The sequence below is a fragment of the Heterocephalus glaber genome, unplaced genomic scaffold (genome assembly GCF_053883595.1).
Source record: "Heterocephalus glaber isolate CG9 unplaced genomic scaffold, H.glaber_assembly_v1.0 deba00001608, whole genome shotgun sequence".
NCBI classification, from domain to species: Eukaryota; Metazoa; Chordata; class Mammalia; order Rodentia; family Bathyergidae; genus Heterocephalus; species Heterocephalus glaber.
In genome coordinates, this window is record NW_028258379.1 from 16,378,753 (window position 1) to 16,392,583 (window position 13,831).

At 49.4% G+C, this 13,831-nt stretch overlaps 1 protein-coding gene across 1 annotated transcript in view; it reads left to right on the forward strand.

The window, feature by feature from the left end:
* The window catches only part of Gpatch2l (G-patch domain containing 2 like), a 139,948-nt gene extending 126,462 nt beyond the window's left edge, over nt 1-13,486 (forward strand). The window contains exon 15 of the transcript XR_015445052.1: nt 6,296-13,486. The gene's annotated coding sequence lies outside the window, so the exon portion shown is untranslated. The remainder of the gene's footprint in view (nt 1-6,295) is intronic.
* Nucleotides 13,487-13,831: the final 345 nt, after the last annotated feature.

The window sequence follows — 13,831 nt, forward strand, 5'->3', positions numbered from 1 at the left end:
TTGAGATGAGCAGTGCCTCTCCTAGGGCCTTTGGCCTTTGAGCAGCAGAAAGGATTGGGCATTTGTCTGTCTGTCTGTCTGTTCGTTCGTTCATTCATTCATTCATTCATCCTGGTGACTGTGCCCCAGAGAATCTACCCACCAAGTTCAGTTCTCAGATCCCCAGAGCCACCTTGGTTCTCTCAGTCTTTCCTTTAGTTTTTGTGCATTACCTGGTACCATTTCAATACATTTTATTTCTGCTTAGATTGGTCGTGGTCATTTTTGTTGATTTTGAGCAAAGCACATGAATGATAACTCAGAAATGATACTCTTTTTAGTAACAGAGTGTTCACTGCTGCTCAAGACTGTACAGTTATCCTCCATCCTCCTGATTTACAGAGCAGATTTGGGAACAGGCATCTCTATCCCCAGTTGTTAAGAAAACGTGATACAAGGCCAGGAAAGTGATGCCAGAGTCCGTGACCAACAGGAATTTGACCATGTCTGGCCTGAGACTTTTCCTAAACTCTTCATCCTTCCCTGGCCCCTCACCTCTCATTGCCTGCTTTAAATCCCACTCAGAACTAAGAAGTATAGAACTCCACTACTCTCTATGGATTAAACCCAACGCTGGGGAATCTTTCAGAAGTCATTGAGTTCTGAGGTTCTGCTCTAACTCAGCCAGAGGAAAAGACAAAACCATGGCAGAGACGTGCTGGGCTTGGGAAACAGCACAGGGTGCACCTGGCCCACAGCGCAAACCTTTGCCCTTATCCCTTGTTCATTCCAGCTGTGCTCTTGGTGCAAGGCCTGTCCCTTTAATTCAGTAATACCATGAGATGGTGTCACTCTATGCCCCTCAGTGTGGTGGGGTGGAAGCTACAGCAGAGATGGCCAAATGGTGGGTAAGAGCACAGGCTATCAAGTCAGACATGGGTTCAAATCCTGACTTCATTTAACTACTGTAAACTTTGTAAGAGCACTGTGCAACTTTGAGCACATCACTTGACTGCCAGTTTCCTAGATGATGAACTAAAGAAGGTGATCCCTGCTCATCAGGGTGCTGATAAGATTAAATAAGCCAATATAGATCAGGTGCCTCAGAGAGCTTGACACCCAAAGATGTTCAGTGAAGGAGAGACATCATTTCCATTATCATGGCTCAAGTACATGTGGGAAGTCACCACCCTGCTCCCCAAGGGAATGTGGTAGGTGGCTCAGGTGAGAGAGACATCATTGTTAGCAGAGTCCACAGGTGGGATGTCGTACTTAAGCAGGACTGTGAATAATGAATAGAAATAGGTAAGAAGCAGAAAGCAGGAGAGGTAGGAACACGGCCAGCAAGGACAGCGTGTTTATAGAATGTTTTGTTGGCTGGCTGAGCAGCAGAAGGTCTTGGGATTAGAGGGCCCCGGGGCCCAGGGCTCAGAGTTGTTAGTGTGGCTATGGTTAGGTGTCTCTCTGCATCTCTGGTCCAGCACCTCCCCTTCCTCTAGGACCACAGGCATCTGGAGGGGTTTGCAGTCCTGTGCCGGGCTGCTGGGCCTGCTGAGTGTCCTGGCAAATGGGTTTCTGGCCAAGCAACATTGGACCCCCACCAGGGCCGCCCTTGGTCGGTTCCTCCTGCCCTTGCCTCTGGTTCACCTGTGGGACGTCACCAGGGTTGGGCTGTGCTACCTGCACCGCCATCCCTAGAGGATGTCTGGACAGGGAGAGCCCAGCCGCGTCCCCAGCTCCTCCTTGCCCTTGTGTGTAAAGCCAACATGCCCACGATGGAGATGATTAATGGCCTCACGGCACCACAGTGTTGTGCTTAGTCTATCCCCAAGCAGATAGATCTTCTTTTCGATAAAGTGAAAGCAGCCCTTTCCTAGGCTGTGGGTCCTGGCTGCTCCTCCCTCCCAGTTGGCAGTCCATGTCAGGAAACTCTGAAAGGTAAATGCATTGATAAGACTTCGGATGGGGGATGGCTGTATCTTCCGTGGCCCTTGTAAACAGTGTAAAGTCACCTTGATGTCCTATAGCAAGCCAAATGGAGTCTGGTGGTACTGAGCCAGTGAAGGGGCATTTGTCCCTACAGTGTGGAGGAGCAGCCAAGAGCCCTTGTCCCTCCACCTGGGTCTTTTCTATGTGGCGACACACATGCTCAGCTCTGTCACATAGCAGGTACAAGACCTCCTGAACTTTATTGCTTCTTCTGCAAGAAAGTACGGGATGGGTTGAATTGTGTCCCCCAAATGAAGTTGAAGATCTAATTCTTCCCAGTACTTGTGGATGTGACCTTATTTGGAGACAGGGTCTTTGCAGATGATCAAGTTAAGATGGAGTCACATGACTGGTGTCCATATGAAAAGGAGAAATTTAGACAGGAAGACAGACAAGCACGCAGGGACAGTGCACTGTGAAATAGCATCTACAAGCCAAGAAATGTCAAAGATGGCCAGCAAGCTGGGAGGGGCCTGGAGCAGATTTCTCTCCTGACCTCAGAAGGAACCAATCCTGCTGACACTATGATCTTGGACTTCAAGCTTTCAGAACATGAGCCAAAACATTCCTACTGCTCTATGCCCCACCGTTTGGGGTACTTTATTATACAGCCCTTGCAAGCTAACACAGGGGAATAGTCATCCCCCCTGTCACTGTTTGGTGAGAATGTAACAGGAAGCCCATGGGAAGCACTCAATGCATAGCAGGTGTTGAGTAAGTCACTGAACCTTAAGGTCAGGAGGCTACCCAGACAGAAGGGGCAAAAAGGGAGTAGAGCTGGACAGAGGCCTGGGAGGCTACAGGAAAGAAAAAGTGCGATGAGATGGTCAGCCCCCTTGGCTCCATAGAATAGACAGGCCTGATAAAGAGTTTAGTAGGAGCCACATACTGTGTCATTCTGTTTGTATGAAATGTCCAGACTAGCCAAATCCACCAAGACAAAAAGATTAGTAGGTGGCCAGAGCTTGGGGTCTCCAAAATGCTTATGTTGAAGATAAATGCATTTCTCTTATTTAAGCCACACAGCCTGTGGTTTTGTGTCAAGGTGGCTCTTGCAGACTACCATATGGAGAATTGGAGGGTGACTATGTAATGTGTCCGGGGACTTTTTGGGGGGTGCTGACAATGTTCTGGAACTAGATACTTGGTGAGTATCTTTGTGAGCACTGTGAATGTACTTACCACTAAACTATGTGCTTTCAAATGGTAAAGTTTATTCCTGGTGAAAATACATTGCACACCAAAAACAAAACAAAGTTCAGCAGCGAGAACCTGAGTATTTGGAATCCCCTTGAGGGAGGAGAGGGAGGGAGCTCAAATCTCAGGGAGCAAAGATAGGTTACTGGGGTTGCTATGGTGTTTAGACCACCTGTTTCAAAAGCCATGTTCTGGCAAACTGCTGAACAGGAGGCTCAGGGTGGGATTCTCAGCTACCCTGAGACCTTGGACATTCAGAGTGGGCACAGCATTTCTGGGGACAGGGATGAGACAGTGGAAGGAGGCGTGAGTTCATAATAGCCTGGCACCTTGGACTTACCTGCTGAAGCTCAAAGTCCACACTGTCTTCTCCCCCTGACTTCCTACCTCTGGCACTATTCACCATCAGCTATTTCCTCCCAGTGCTGCCTCTGACTTTCAGAAAAGAACCAAGGCATGATGAAGGGGCGTGGCACAAGGGGTCTGGGCCATCTGCCGAATGAGGTGCCTATCTGGAGCATTTATGAGGACACTGTGTGTGCCAGGCATGGTTCTAAGGATCCTCTTGGGTTGACTCCTTTTGTCCTCATGACAGCTTTAGAAAGTAGAAAACAGAATTTTCAGTTGCAGATGAAGAAAGTGAAGTACAGAGAATTAGGGGTCATCACCAGAGTTTCCCAATAGCTGATGGAAGATTTCAACCCAAGTAGGCTCTGGAGGGATCAGCTCGAGCATCCAGCATGAGTGGCCTGGGTGGCCTGGTCCTTCAAATTGCAGAGGTTTTAGGCCATGAAAGTGAAACTATGAAGAGCTTCCTGGAAACAAAGGGCTGTGTTTTCCCATGATGACAGCCAGCCCTTCCACAGAGCATTGTGCGATGCAGGAGGCACCCATGTTTGTCAGAGGCCCAGCAAACCCTGTGTGGCCTGGCTTAGAGGGAGTGATGCCGAGTCTGGGTTCCCTTGGGAGAGCTGAGACTAACACTGTGGAATGATTCAGAGTCCAGCTGAACCAAGGTCTACAGGGTTTTCTAAGCAGACACCTTCTCAACCTATGCACTAAGGGCTTGTTGCAGACGCAGTGGAATGCTTAAAGCTAGGACAGACTCCAGCTGGAGAGAGGAAGACCTACCTGGGACCTCTGCCTGAACCCAGTGAGGGCCGGTGAGAAGCCAGGTGGTTGCTGCTAGACCAAGTGAACAGGAAGCTGGAAATGAAGGAGCTGCATCAGAAGGAAGAGCATCTCCTCAGGAAGGGAGCCTGGTGGCAGGTGTGTGCCTGGCAGCCCAGCCCAGGCAGACCTGCTTCTACTTGGCTATCTGCCTTTCCAGCCATGGCACTCACTGACAACCCCATGTGTGCCCAGGCCAGGTTAGAGGGCAGTGCTTTGTGGCTACTGGTCATAGTGACCTGAAACCCAGAAGCATGGTGGTTCTCAGACAGAACTGAGGAGGACTCCTGCCTGGAGTCCTGCTCCTAACTCTCCACCTTTCTAGGGACACCCTCACAAAACAGCCCAAAAGAGTGACTCAAATGGTAGTCATCCTTAGGGGTCACTCATTCATTTCCTTTCATCCCTCCATCCATCCATTCAGTCAGTCCACAGTCAGGAAGGTCTTACTATATGTCAAGCATCACAGTACCCTGGCGACACAATGGCAAATAGGACCAACATGTGGTTTTTACCCGGGTGGAGCTTTTGTTCCAGTGACAGGCTACTGTGGGACTATTTGTGGTCCTATGTAGGAAACAGGCTTTTGACTTCACCAGCTTGGCTGGTATCCATCCTCAGAGTTCCTGTTATCCTGGAGGGTACTGGATTAGATCTAATAGGAAGAGGTGGACTCACTTCTTGTTCTTTTTTTTTTTTTTTTTTTTGAAGATGGAGGTGTTTTAAGGATTCTAAAGGGTTTGTCCCTTCCATGTTAGCAAGGGGCTGGCCCATGGCCCTCTTTTTTTTTTTTTTGGAGGGGGGAAGGTTTGGGACAGGGTCTTGCTATAGAGTTCAGGCTGGCCTTGAACCCTCTCCTTGATCCTCCTGCTTCAGCCTCCCAAATGCTTGAGTTACAGACATGCACCACCATTCCCAGAAACCATAACCCCTCTTAAACAACATCTCACTGCGAATCCCACCTAAGTAAGCATGTACAAGTAACCCAGAAAATCAAGCCAGATGGCTCATGTGATCACACGAGGGTGTCCAGACATGATCAGTGCTCACCTGGCTCATTGTCTGGCAGCCATGCTGTTGTCCTTTCTCGTGGCTCTCCCATCTTCTGGAAACTTGGGCCCCTGGCTCAGCTCCCAGAGCTGGGCCAGCCTGACCATAGAAGGCTATCCCAACTGTGCAGAAACTGGAGCAGCTGATGTCTCTTAGAGACCAGTCAGTATCCCAAGAAGTGGAGCTCATTTTCCAAAAGAAGAAATCTTTTTAGAGAACTTAGCCTCCCAGGAAATCTTTCTGGAAAAAGCAGAGACACCAATACTCCAAAGCCTTTAAACCGCAAGCAGTTTCTTTGCTGGGATGGCCACTGGGCCTTTCGGGATCCCCTGCCTCACGGGCATGGCCAGCTGCACCCTTTGCCAGGGCCCTCACCTGCACCCTCCCCCCACCCTCCAGGAGCCTCTGCCTGTCCCCCAAGCCAGGAAAGCTCTGTTCCCTCCCTGCCTCCTGGTTTGGCAGGAGGAATGGAAACTTTCATGGAAAACTCCTGAGCTGACGAATGCTCCTAAGTCAGGACTTTGACTGGGTCCTGATGGGCCCCAGTCCCCGGATGATGGTGGGGAGGCTCTCCTTTCTGGGGTCAGGACCTCCCACCCGGCTCCTCCCCTTGTTGTGCTCCCTGCAGGCCATCACTCACCAGCTCTCCTGTGACCCAGTGAAGCCCTGCCATATAGGAGTCATTGTCTTTCACACTCCCCCTTGTTCTGGCCCTCCCCCCACCACCCCCATGATGTATGTACTCCCCACTTCCCCGTGCCTGTCGGTGGCTGTGGAGTCTGCACGGGACTTGGTGGGGTTGAAAGTCCACAGCTTTTTGTTTAAGACCTGGTTATGGTTGTGCGGGATTTTTTTTTTTTTTTTGTCAGCTGCCTGTTATATCAATCACGGAGTCGGGATCTATTTATAGGTTGGGAGTACTGTGTCCTCAGTCACAAAGAGACACAGACAGGGGACTGTCAGCTGGTGCCGGAGGAGCTGAGCGACAAGTCCTCAGCCACTGGAAACACCTGAGTGACCAGTCCACGGCCGCCCATTCTCCAGCCAGCCCAGGCATGTGAGTCACCCAACACCTTCCCCTGATCTCCACCCAGGCTTCCCTGTGCCTCCTGTCCTTCTCCCTGCACTTCTCTCTCTTTCTATCTTTCTCTCTCTTTCTCTCTCTCTCTCTCTCTCTCTCTCTCTCTCTCTCTCTCTCTCTCTCTCTCTCTCTCCTCTCTCTCGGATAAAAATATCTCCCCATGCCTGCTCTTTCATCCTGGTTTTCTACACACTAAAGCATCCCTGCGTGGCCAGGAGTAAAATGTTGCTTTTCTCTGACTGTCACGGGAAGGTCAGAGGGTCTCAGAATGGCTAGGCAGGACAGTTACACAAACTCATTTGGAATCAGTAGGTTCCCTTTTATTTTTATTTGTTTTTGCGGAGAAAAAGTAAGTAAATCAAAAGGGCAAGGGAAAGTTTACAGGCAGCTCAGCGGGGTGGTTAAGTCTCCCAGCGTGAAAACTTTTATTTGCTGCAGCTCTGGCATTTGGTTTGGCGAACTGGGGAAGGTGACAGAGGGGAGACCTGCTTCATAGGGACAGGTGATGATGAAGGGGTCCTGCCATATTTGAGGTCACCCTGGGAGCTTCCAGGGTCAGCGAGAGTTGCCACAGTCCCGATGGCCAGCTTGTCTACAGCACTTCAGAGAAAAATGACTTTTGTTCCCCTCCACGGAGCAAGTTTGCTTTGAGAAGTCAAGATGAGAGTGGCGATCTGTCTTGCCGCACAGGCTTGGGCTGGCTCATGCTTTGGGTGTATTTTCTTGATCCTGAAAGGGGAACTTGGTGGGGATGAAGTGTCAGGAAGGATGAAGCCAGGTGTGGGGAGCTGTTGAGAGCATCAGTCTGCATCCTTCACTGAGGGGGAAACTTAATATTATGATTCTCATCAAAGCCCTGCTTGTTTCAGACAATCTGACAGTGTGCTGGCTGCATGCAGGTTGGGTGGCTGGGAGATGGCCCTCCCCAGCCACTGTCCCATCCACAGGGCTTACCTGCCGCAAGACTCCCCTGGAAGCTCTGGGGCTTTAGCTTCTGGATAATAGATAGTGTTACTCAAAAATCCTGCACTTGAGGAGAGGATTTTATAGCATTTATGCAAAAGTAGTCTTCAATTTTGAAAAAAAATTACATGATGTTAATGTATGCTATGTACAACTTCTAAGATGTAGCTCATTCTTTTTATTACCAGTTTCTATTTACTACAGATGTTATGTTGCTGAGAATGGCATTTTGATTTTTTGGGTAGAGAATACCATAACAAAGAAACAATATTTCCAAAAATTTAAAAGCATTAAAGAAGGCAAATAAGTCTGAACTTTATTTGATTGCAAACAAAACTGGTTTATGGGCAAAATAGTTGATGAAAGCAAGTAAGATGAGTATATGTTAGAGGCAATTTGATCTTATTTTTATTTTGACTTTTATGAAACCTTAACTTTCACTTGGTTCTTTATTTTTGCCTGCATTTAATTTAGTTAATAATGTCTTTAATCCCATCATTCATTATTTTTGGGAGAGAGAGGGGATCGAGGAGGAATGAGAAATTAGAATGCAAGCTTCACGTGTTCACATAGTAAGACCACATTCATCAGTGGAGAAATCCAGAATAAGGAGTAAAGTGGGGGTCAGCGTCACTATTTAAGACCTAGTATGGAAAGTAAAGGCCAAGACATCCAGAAAGAAAAGGTTAACTGAATTATCCACGTAGAATGATTACTATTTTCCCTACTGCAAGGACTCTGTTTTGATAAATGCATCCTGCTAAGGTTTTCCCACAATAACCCTGGAGTGGGCTTTGGTGGGTTATTGTTAATTAAAGCTCACATGAGTCAATTGATTGAGATGTTGCACTAAGAAGTCGGAGCAGGCCACTGTTGGCAAAGCTGAACTGGCAGGACTTTCCCATCTCAGTGGCTTTTTAGAGACAGGGTGGCATTTTTTTAACCTTTCTGTACAAGAGCAAATCCTTCCTTCCCTTCCCAACATGCACCCTAGGGCCTGGCTGGCCCTGCTCCTGATTAAATGCAGTGGGAGAGAGCAGCGCATTCCTGAGCAAGTCCTGTGCTCTCATTAGTGTTAACGTCCACAGAGAAGAATATTTGTGGGAACATTGGGGAAGAACTGGCCTTGCCTTGCTCTCCGTGGATGCTTCCAGGTGGGTTAAAGGCTTGTTTGGTGGTGTGATGGAGGCCCTGGCTTTCATCTTAAAGTTCAGGATGTGATTTCTCCCCACCGGGCTTTATAGAGATGCAGCTGTGAGAAACCAGCACATTTGCATAAGGCGGCCTCTGATTACTTACTTTCTGCTTCAATAACGATTAATTTTATGTGGTCTAAGCGCCCATCAAACTCATTTTTTTCCATACTGATTTCTTAAATGCAATTGGTCATGGGGGGGGGGCGCTGTCTGTGACTTCCTGTCTAGAGAATCCAGCCCATTCCACGCTCTCTGTTGTTTATCTCTCTGGATGGAAGCAAGCAGTTGCCTGTGGGCATGCACTGTTGTTTCATGTGGCCTCCCTCCTCTAGCATGTGGGAATCCAGTCCTGACGTCCTCCCAAATTGGGGACAATGAGCAGGTGCTTTGGAATACAGCAACCTCAGGTGCAGGTCCATCAATCTCAAGGAAGAAGGAATTGCAAATACCTGGAAAGTGCTCCCCTAATCCAAACCGTTTCACATAGCTAAGGTCTCTCCAAACACCCCATAAATAAGAAAATAGCAACTGGCAGGAGTTTTAAACCAAAGACCATGGCACAGCTCTGTCTCCCATCACTGCACTCCTACAGTATATCTGTCCATCTTTTTCTTATCTCTATTTTTACATTTCATTATCCTCCCCCTCTCCCTCCTCCATTCCCTCCCCCTTCTCACCTTTCCTGAAAACACATTTCTATCTGGCACAGAAAATAAACTCAGATTGTGGGTAGTTATGTTAATCTAATTCAATCCTCAGCGGGTTAAGAGTGAAATTCTAATAGTGGAGCTGTTGAGGGCTTTTTTGTTAATGGCTTGGGGATTACATTGAGTTAAAGGCTCATTTCCTAATCAAACAGAGAGGGAGAGAGTGACTCCGAATATTTATGAGTCTCCCAGTGAGAGTTTAAACATTCAACTCCAAAAGCTGGGTTTCTTCAGGAGGAAAGAGTTAAAACCCCTCAGGGCTGCTGGGAAAAAAATTAAACCAGTTAAGCCATCAGCGTTTTCAGGCTGCTGTACAACTTTCCTGCTGGGCACAGTGGAAGAGCAAGTGGGGCTGGGGGGCAGAGGGGATGGAGTCACAGAGCGGGGATGGAGTCACAGAGCAGAAATGGAAACCGAACCCAGAGTGGGCTGAAGGAAGTCCCCCCACGCACCCCATAGCACACTGGTTCACCGAGGAGCTGGAGGGGCCGTGTGCCTTCAACTCCCCAAGTCAGTTCTCCTGCCCAACCTGGAGCTGAGGACACCCAGACAAGAGTATGACTCAGTTTCCAGCAGCCGCAGTCCCCCTTGTTGCCTGGTGGGGCTGAAGGAATGGAGCAGAGACTTCCTCTGTGAAAGGGAAAGAAAGGGTCGCCTCTTCCCCTTGCAAAGTCAGCTGGCATGTCTGCCCCGACTTGGACCTCTGCTCCATCCAGGTCTCTTGGTGCTTCTGCTCCACTGTCTTCCCAGGAGGACTTCCAAGCCCATCTGGCCCACTTGCTCAGGTGAAGGCAGGTGGAGGGATCCCTGATCATCAGCCAGAAAGCAACCCAAGCGACCCAGACAACGTCATGCAAAGTTAAGGCCAAGCTGAGGTCCAGTCGCAGCTCAGGCGAGCCTTCTGACCTCTGTCGCTTCATTCTCTGGGGCACCACAGAAGAGAGAGGATGGTCAGAGCCACATGGCTGCTGAGACAGGCTTAGGTCCCCCGGAGGGAGGCTTCCTTCTCCAGCATTCTCTGAGGACACTGTCCTTTCCCGTGCCACCAGGTGAGAAGTTTTCCTTTTACTCAGGCTTTTTTGCCTGTTTGGGAGGTCAGCAGTGGCACGGGGCAGTGGTGTGCTCTCTGTAGGATCACTTGCTCTTTATTTCCCCAGTACCTGGGCACAGCAGCCTATGTGTCTTGCTCTTTCCGGTCAAGGTGTCTTTTTAACCACATCTACATCAGCCTTTCTGTCAAGTCTTCTCCCTCTTCTTAAGGTTTCATAGCCCTGGCTGATCTCTCTCTACTCTGCATGTTCCCCTGTGGGCTGATTGTTTCTGTGGCTCCCTCACTAGACCAGGAGCTCCCAAGCCCAGGGCCGACGCTTTACCCCTGTCCTGTCCAACCTAACACACTCCTGCGGACAGTATGGAGCTGTGGTTAAGAGCAGACAGCCAGGGTTCAAATCTTGGCAACACCCTTTCTCAGCAGTGAGATGAGAGCTACAGAGGCCCTCAAGGTCTTGCTCTTGCCCTCTACTGAGTGGAGATAACAATAGAAGCTGGCTCGTAGCTTGTTGGGAGGACTAAATGCACTAAAGTGCCCATCCTGTGCCCAGGTAGCGTGGGCACTTTTATGTGACCTACACAGAGCGCTTGCCTCTACACACCCCACAGACGGCTCCGAGCCTCCCCAGGGGCGGCTTCCCGTGAAGGGTGGGTCAGTCAGCACGACCTCCACTGAACTCTCAATGGACCACCCTCTAGGAGCAGAGCTCACAGTGGTTTTTAAACCACATGGGAGAACTGAGGACACAGCTGGGCTCCGGCAGCATCACTCAGAGTTTCGTCTGCTCTGTTGGCTCTGGCTCACATTCCAATGACCAGCTTGGTTCCTGGATCTCCAAGTCGCTCCTGCACCCCTCTGTACCTCGCATTCCCTGAGAGCAGCTTGAGCTGTACCTGCTGAGGAGGCCAGGCAGTCCAGTTGCATCTGTGGACAGTAGGTGACTGTTCTGCCCTCCTCTCTCTTACTGTGACTGCTTGACAGATGCATCCCTGAGCCAGTGGGCATCACCCTGTGTTCCTGCAAAAAATGTCCTCTCATGAGTAGTGCCCCGGGCCGGTGTCCCCCACTCTCCTGTGTGTCAGTGTAAGGACTCATGATGCAGCCAGGCAATGGCCCTCCTCCTCTTCTCTCCCCACTGATGCGCCATTTGCTTCCTGATTGGAGCATGGAGTCTGGAGTATGAATCCCAATGCTGCCAAACTTTAAAGTCCCCCTGTTCTTACTCCCTGCTCTCTACTCCCCCTCCTAGCAGTTGGTAGGCACTACTACTAAACACCCAGATGGTCACTGCCTCACTTTGGGTCTCCTTGTTACCTACAAAGCCCCAGTGCCTAGTGCTGGGCCTGGCGCATAATATGTGTTCAATAAATGCATGTAAAGTGATTGCAGAATCTCTCACAGGGGAGGGATTTGAAGCTATGAATGTTCTGCCTGAACTACTGAAGCAGCTCTTGACCCACTGATCATGGTCCCTGCCCCAGTCGAGAGACAGAGAGAGAGAGACAGACAGAGAGAGAGAGAGAAGGAGAAAAACTTTGTCTAAACGGATGTCAGATTTAATTGGTAACTGGAATCTCTCCTGTGACTTTTTCTCTCACTTTCATGCTCTCTCCCCTCCCCTTTCTGAGCTGAACCCGCTTCCTCTGGCTGCTTAGACTCTGCCGGCCCTGCATTTCTCTTCTTCCTTTAACCACTGTGATCCCAGGGGGTGCACATGAGAGTGAGGACCTCCCCTCTGAAGCTTTCCAAAATGTCTGCTTTCATTAGCACAGATAAGGCCTCTGAAAGGTGGTGAGTTATGAGCATTAGTTTGGGTACTGGATTCTTCTTCCCCAGAACAGCATTTCTGCTTGCGTTTGGAAGACGGCATAACAGCGAAGGCTGCTGAGGGTTAAACGATGGCAGCAAAAGTCCAGCGTCTCTTGGGGACCAGTGCCTGGCTGCAACAATTGATTAGCTTGGCTTAGTGATCTTTCTAGCAATATTCAGGAGTGAAATTATTGCTGAGTAGGCTGTGTGTGTACGTGTGTGCATGTTTCAGGGCTTCTGGCAATGAGGAGACAGGATAAGTAGCAGAAAGAAATGTCATGAGTCGTCTGCTTCCTGAATCAGTCTTAGGAAGGGTCCTCCCACCCCAAGAGTATCGGAGGTTATGTGACAACTGTGTACAAAGGCGAGCTGAGGGAGGTGGGAGGAGAGTATGTAGGGCCTTCCCCTTCCCCTCTCTGTACAACTCCCTGAAAATTTACAATAATTTTGAAATTAAAAGTTGAACAATGGCCAGGCATGGTGGAACATGCCTGTGATTTCAGCACTTGGGAGGCTAAGGCAGGAGGATTACCATGAGTCTGGGGCCAGCCCGAACTACATAGAGAAACACTGAGTCAAAGGACAAAACAAACAAACCAAAAAGTTGAACAACAAAGCCAACTGGAAAGAGGCCCTTGGTTGAGGGCTGCTTCCATCTGCTGGCTCTGGGGCTCCGAGGACAGCCTGGTGTGCCGTGGCAGGTACCAGGTGGCCCAAGCCCAAGGTCAGCTGTAATGAAGCTGCTTGTACTCCTGGGAGCTCAGTCCCCTCCATAGATGCGGGGTTGCAGGAGATCTCTGGGACCCTCCCGCTCTAAGAGTTTACATGTTCAGAACTGTTGGCTAGGATGAACCGCGAACAAAACATAACCAATAACCATGGGTCAGTCAGCCTGTGTCCCTCCCAGCCAAGGCTGTGGGCCCAGCTGTGGCTTTTCAGGGAGGGGGTCCCTTGCTTTGCACTACTCTCCTTGGTTGGTTCTCTGTCCTCACCTTTCCCCTCCTGTAAGCACATCTGGGAAGTTAGTGGACACTGGGTCAGGGCTACACGGATTCAAATTCTGCTCTTTTGATTTTTGTTTTATTTTGCACAGACCTTTGTTTTGTATCTCTAGGGTCTTCTTACTCCTCCTTTTCCAATCCTGCCACCCAGAAGTTGCATCTAGGCTCCCACACATCTGGAGAAGCCCTGACACCAGGCACACAGCCTTCCAGGTGTTCTGATAGTCCTTTGGCAGCATCAGAAAGGAGAGCTGGGATTTGGGAGGGGAGCTGCCAAGCAGGGGACCTTGCAAGCTCTGCTGTCACTCTTTCTTTTCCCGCTGAATGGGACCCGACACTGCTCTGAGTCTCATAAGATTGGCATGAAGCTAAAATAAAAACCAAGTGAAAACATTCCTTTAAAACTGCAAGTGCTTACCAGAATTAGACTAAATGATTCCTCTGCATGGCAACCCCCATGAAGCTGTCTGGGAGAACAGCGGGTTTTATGCTAAGCTACTGGGCCTCAGCCACTTTGTACCAGCTGCAGTACTGGGCAGATTTCTCACCTCTTCACATTACCCTCAGTTTCTTCATTGTAAAGTGGAGGTGATGAGAGCACCTCCCTCCTGAGTTGTGAGAATTAAAGGAAACCCATG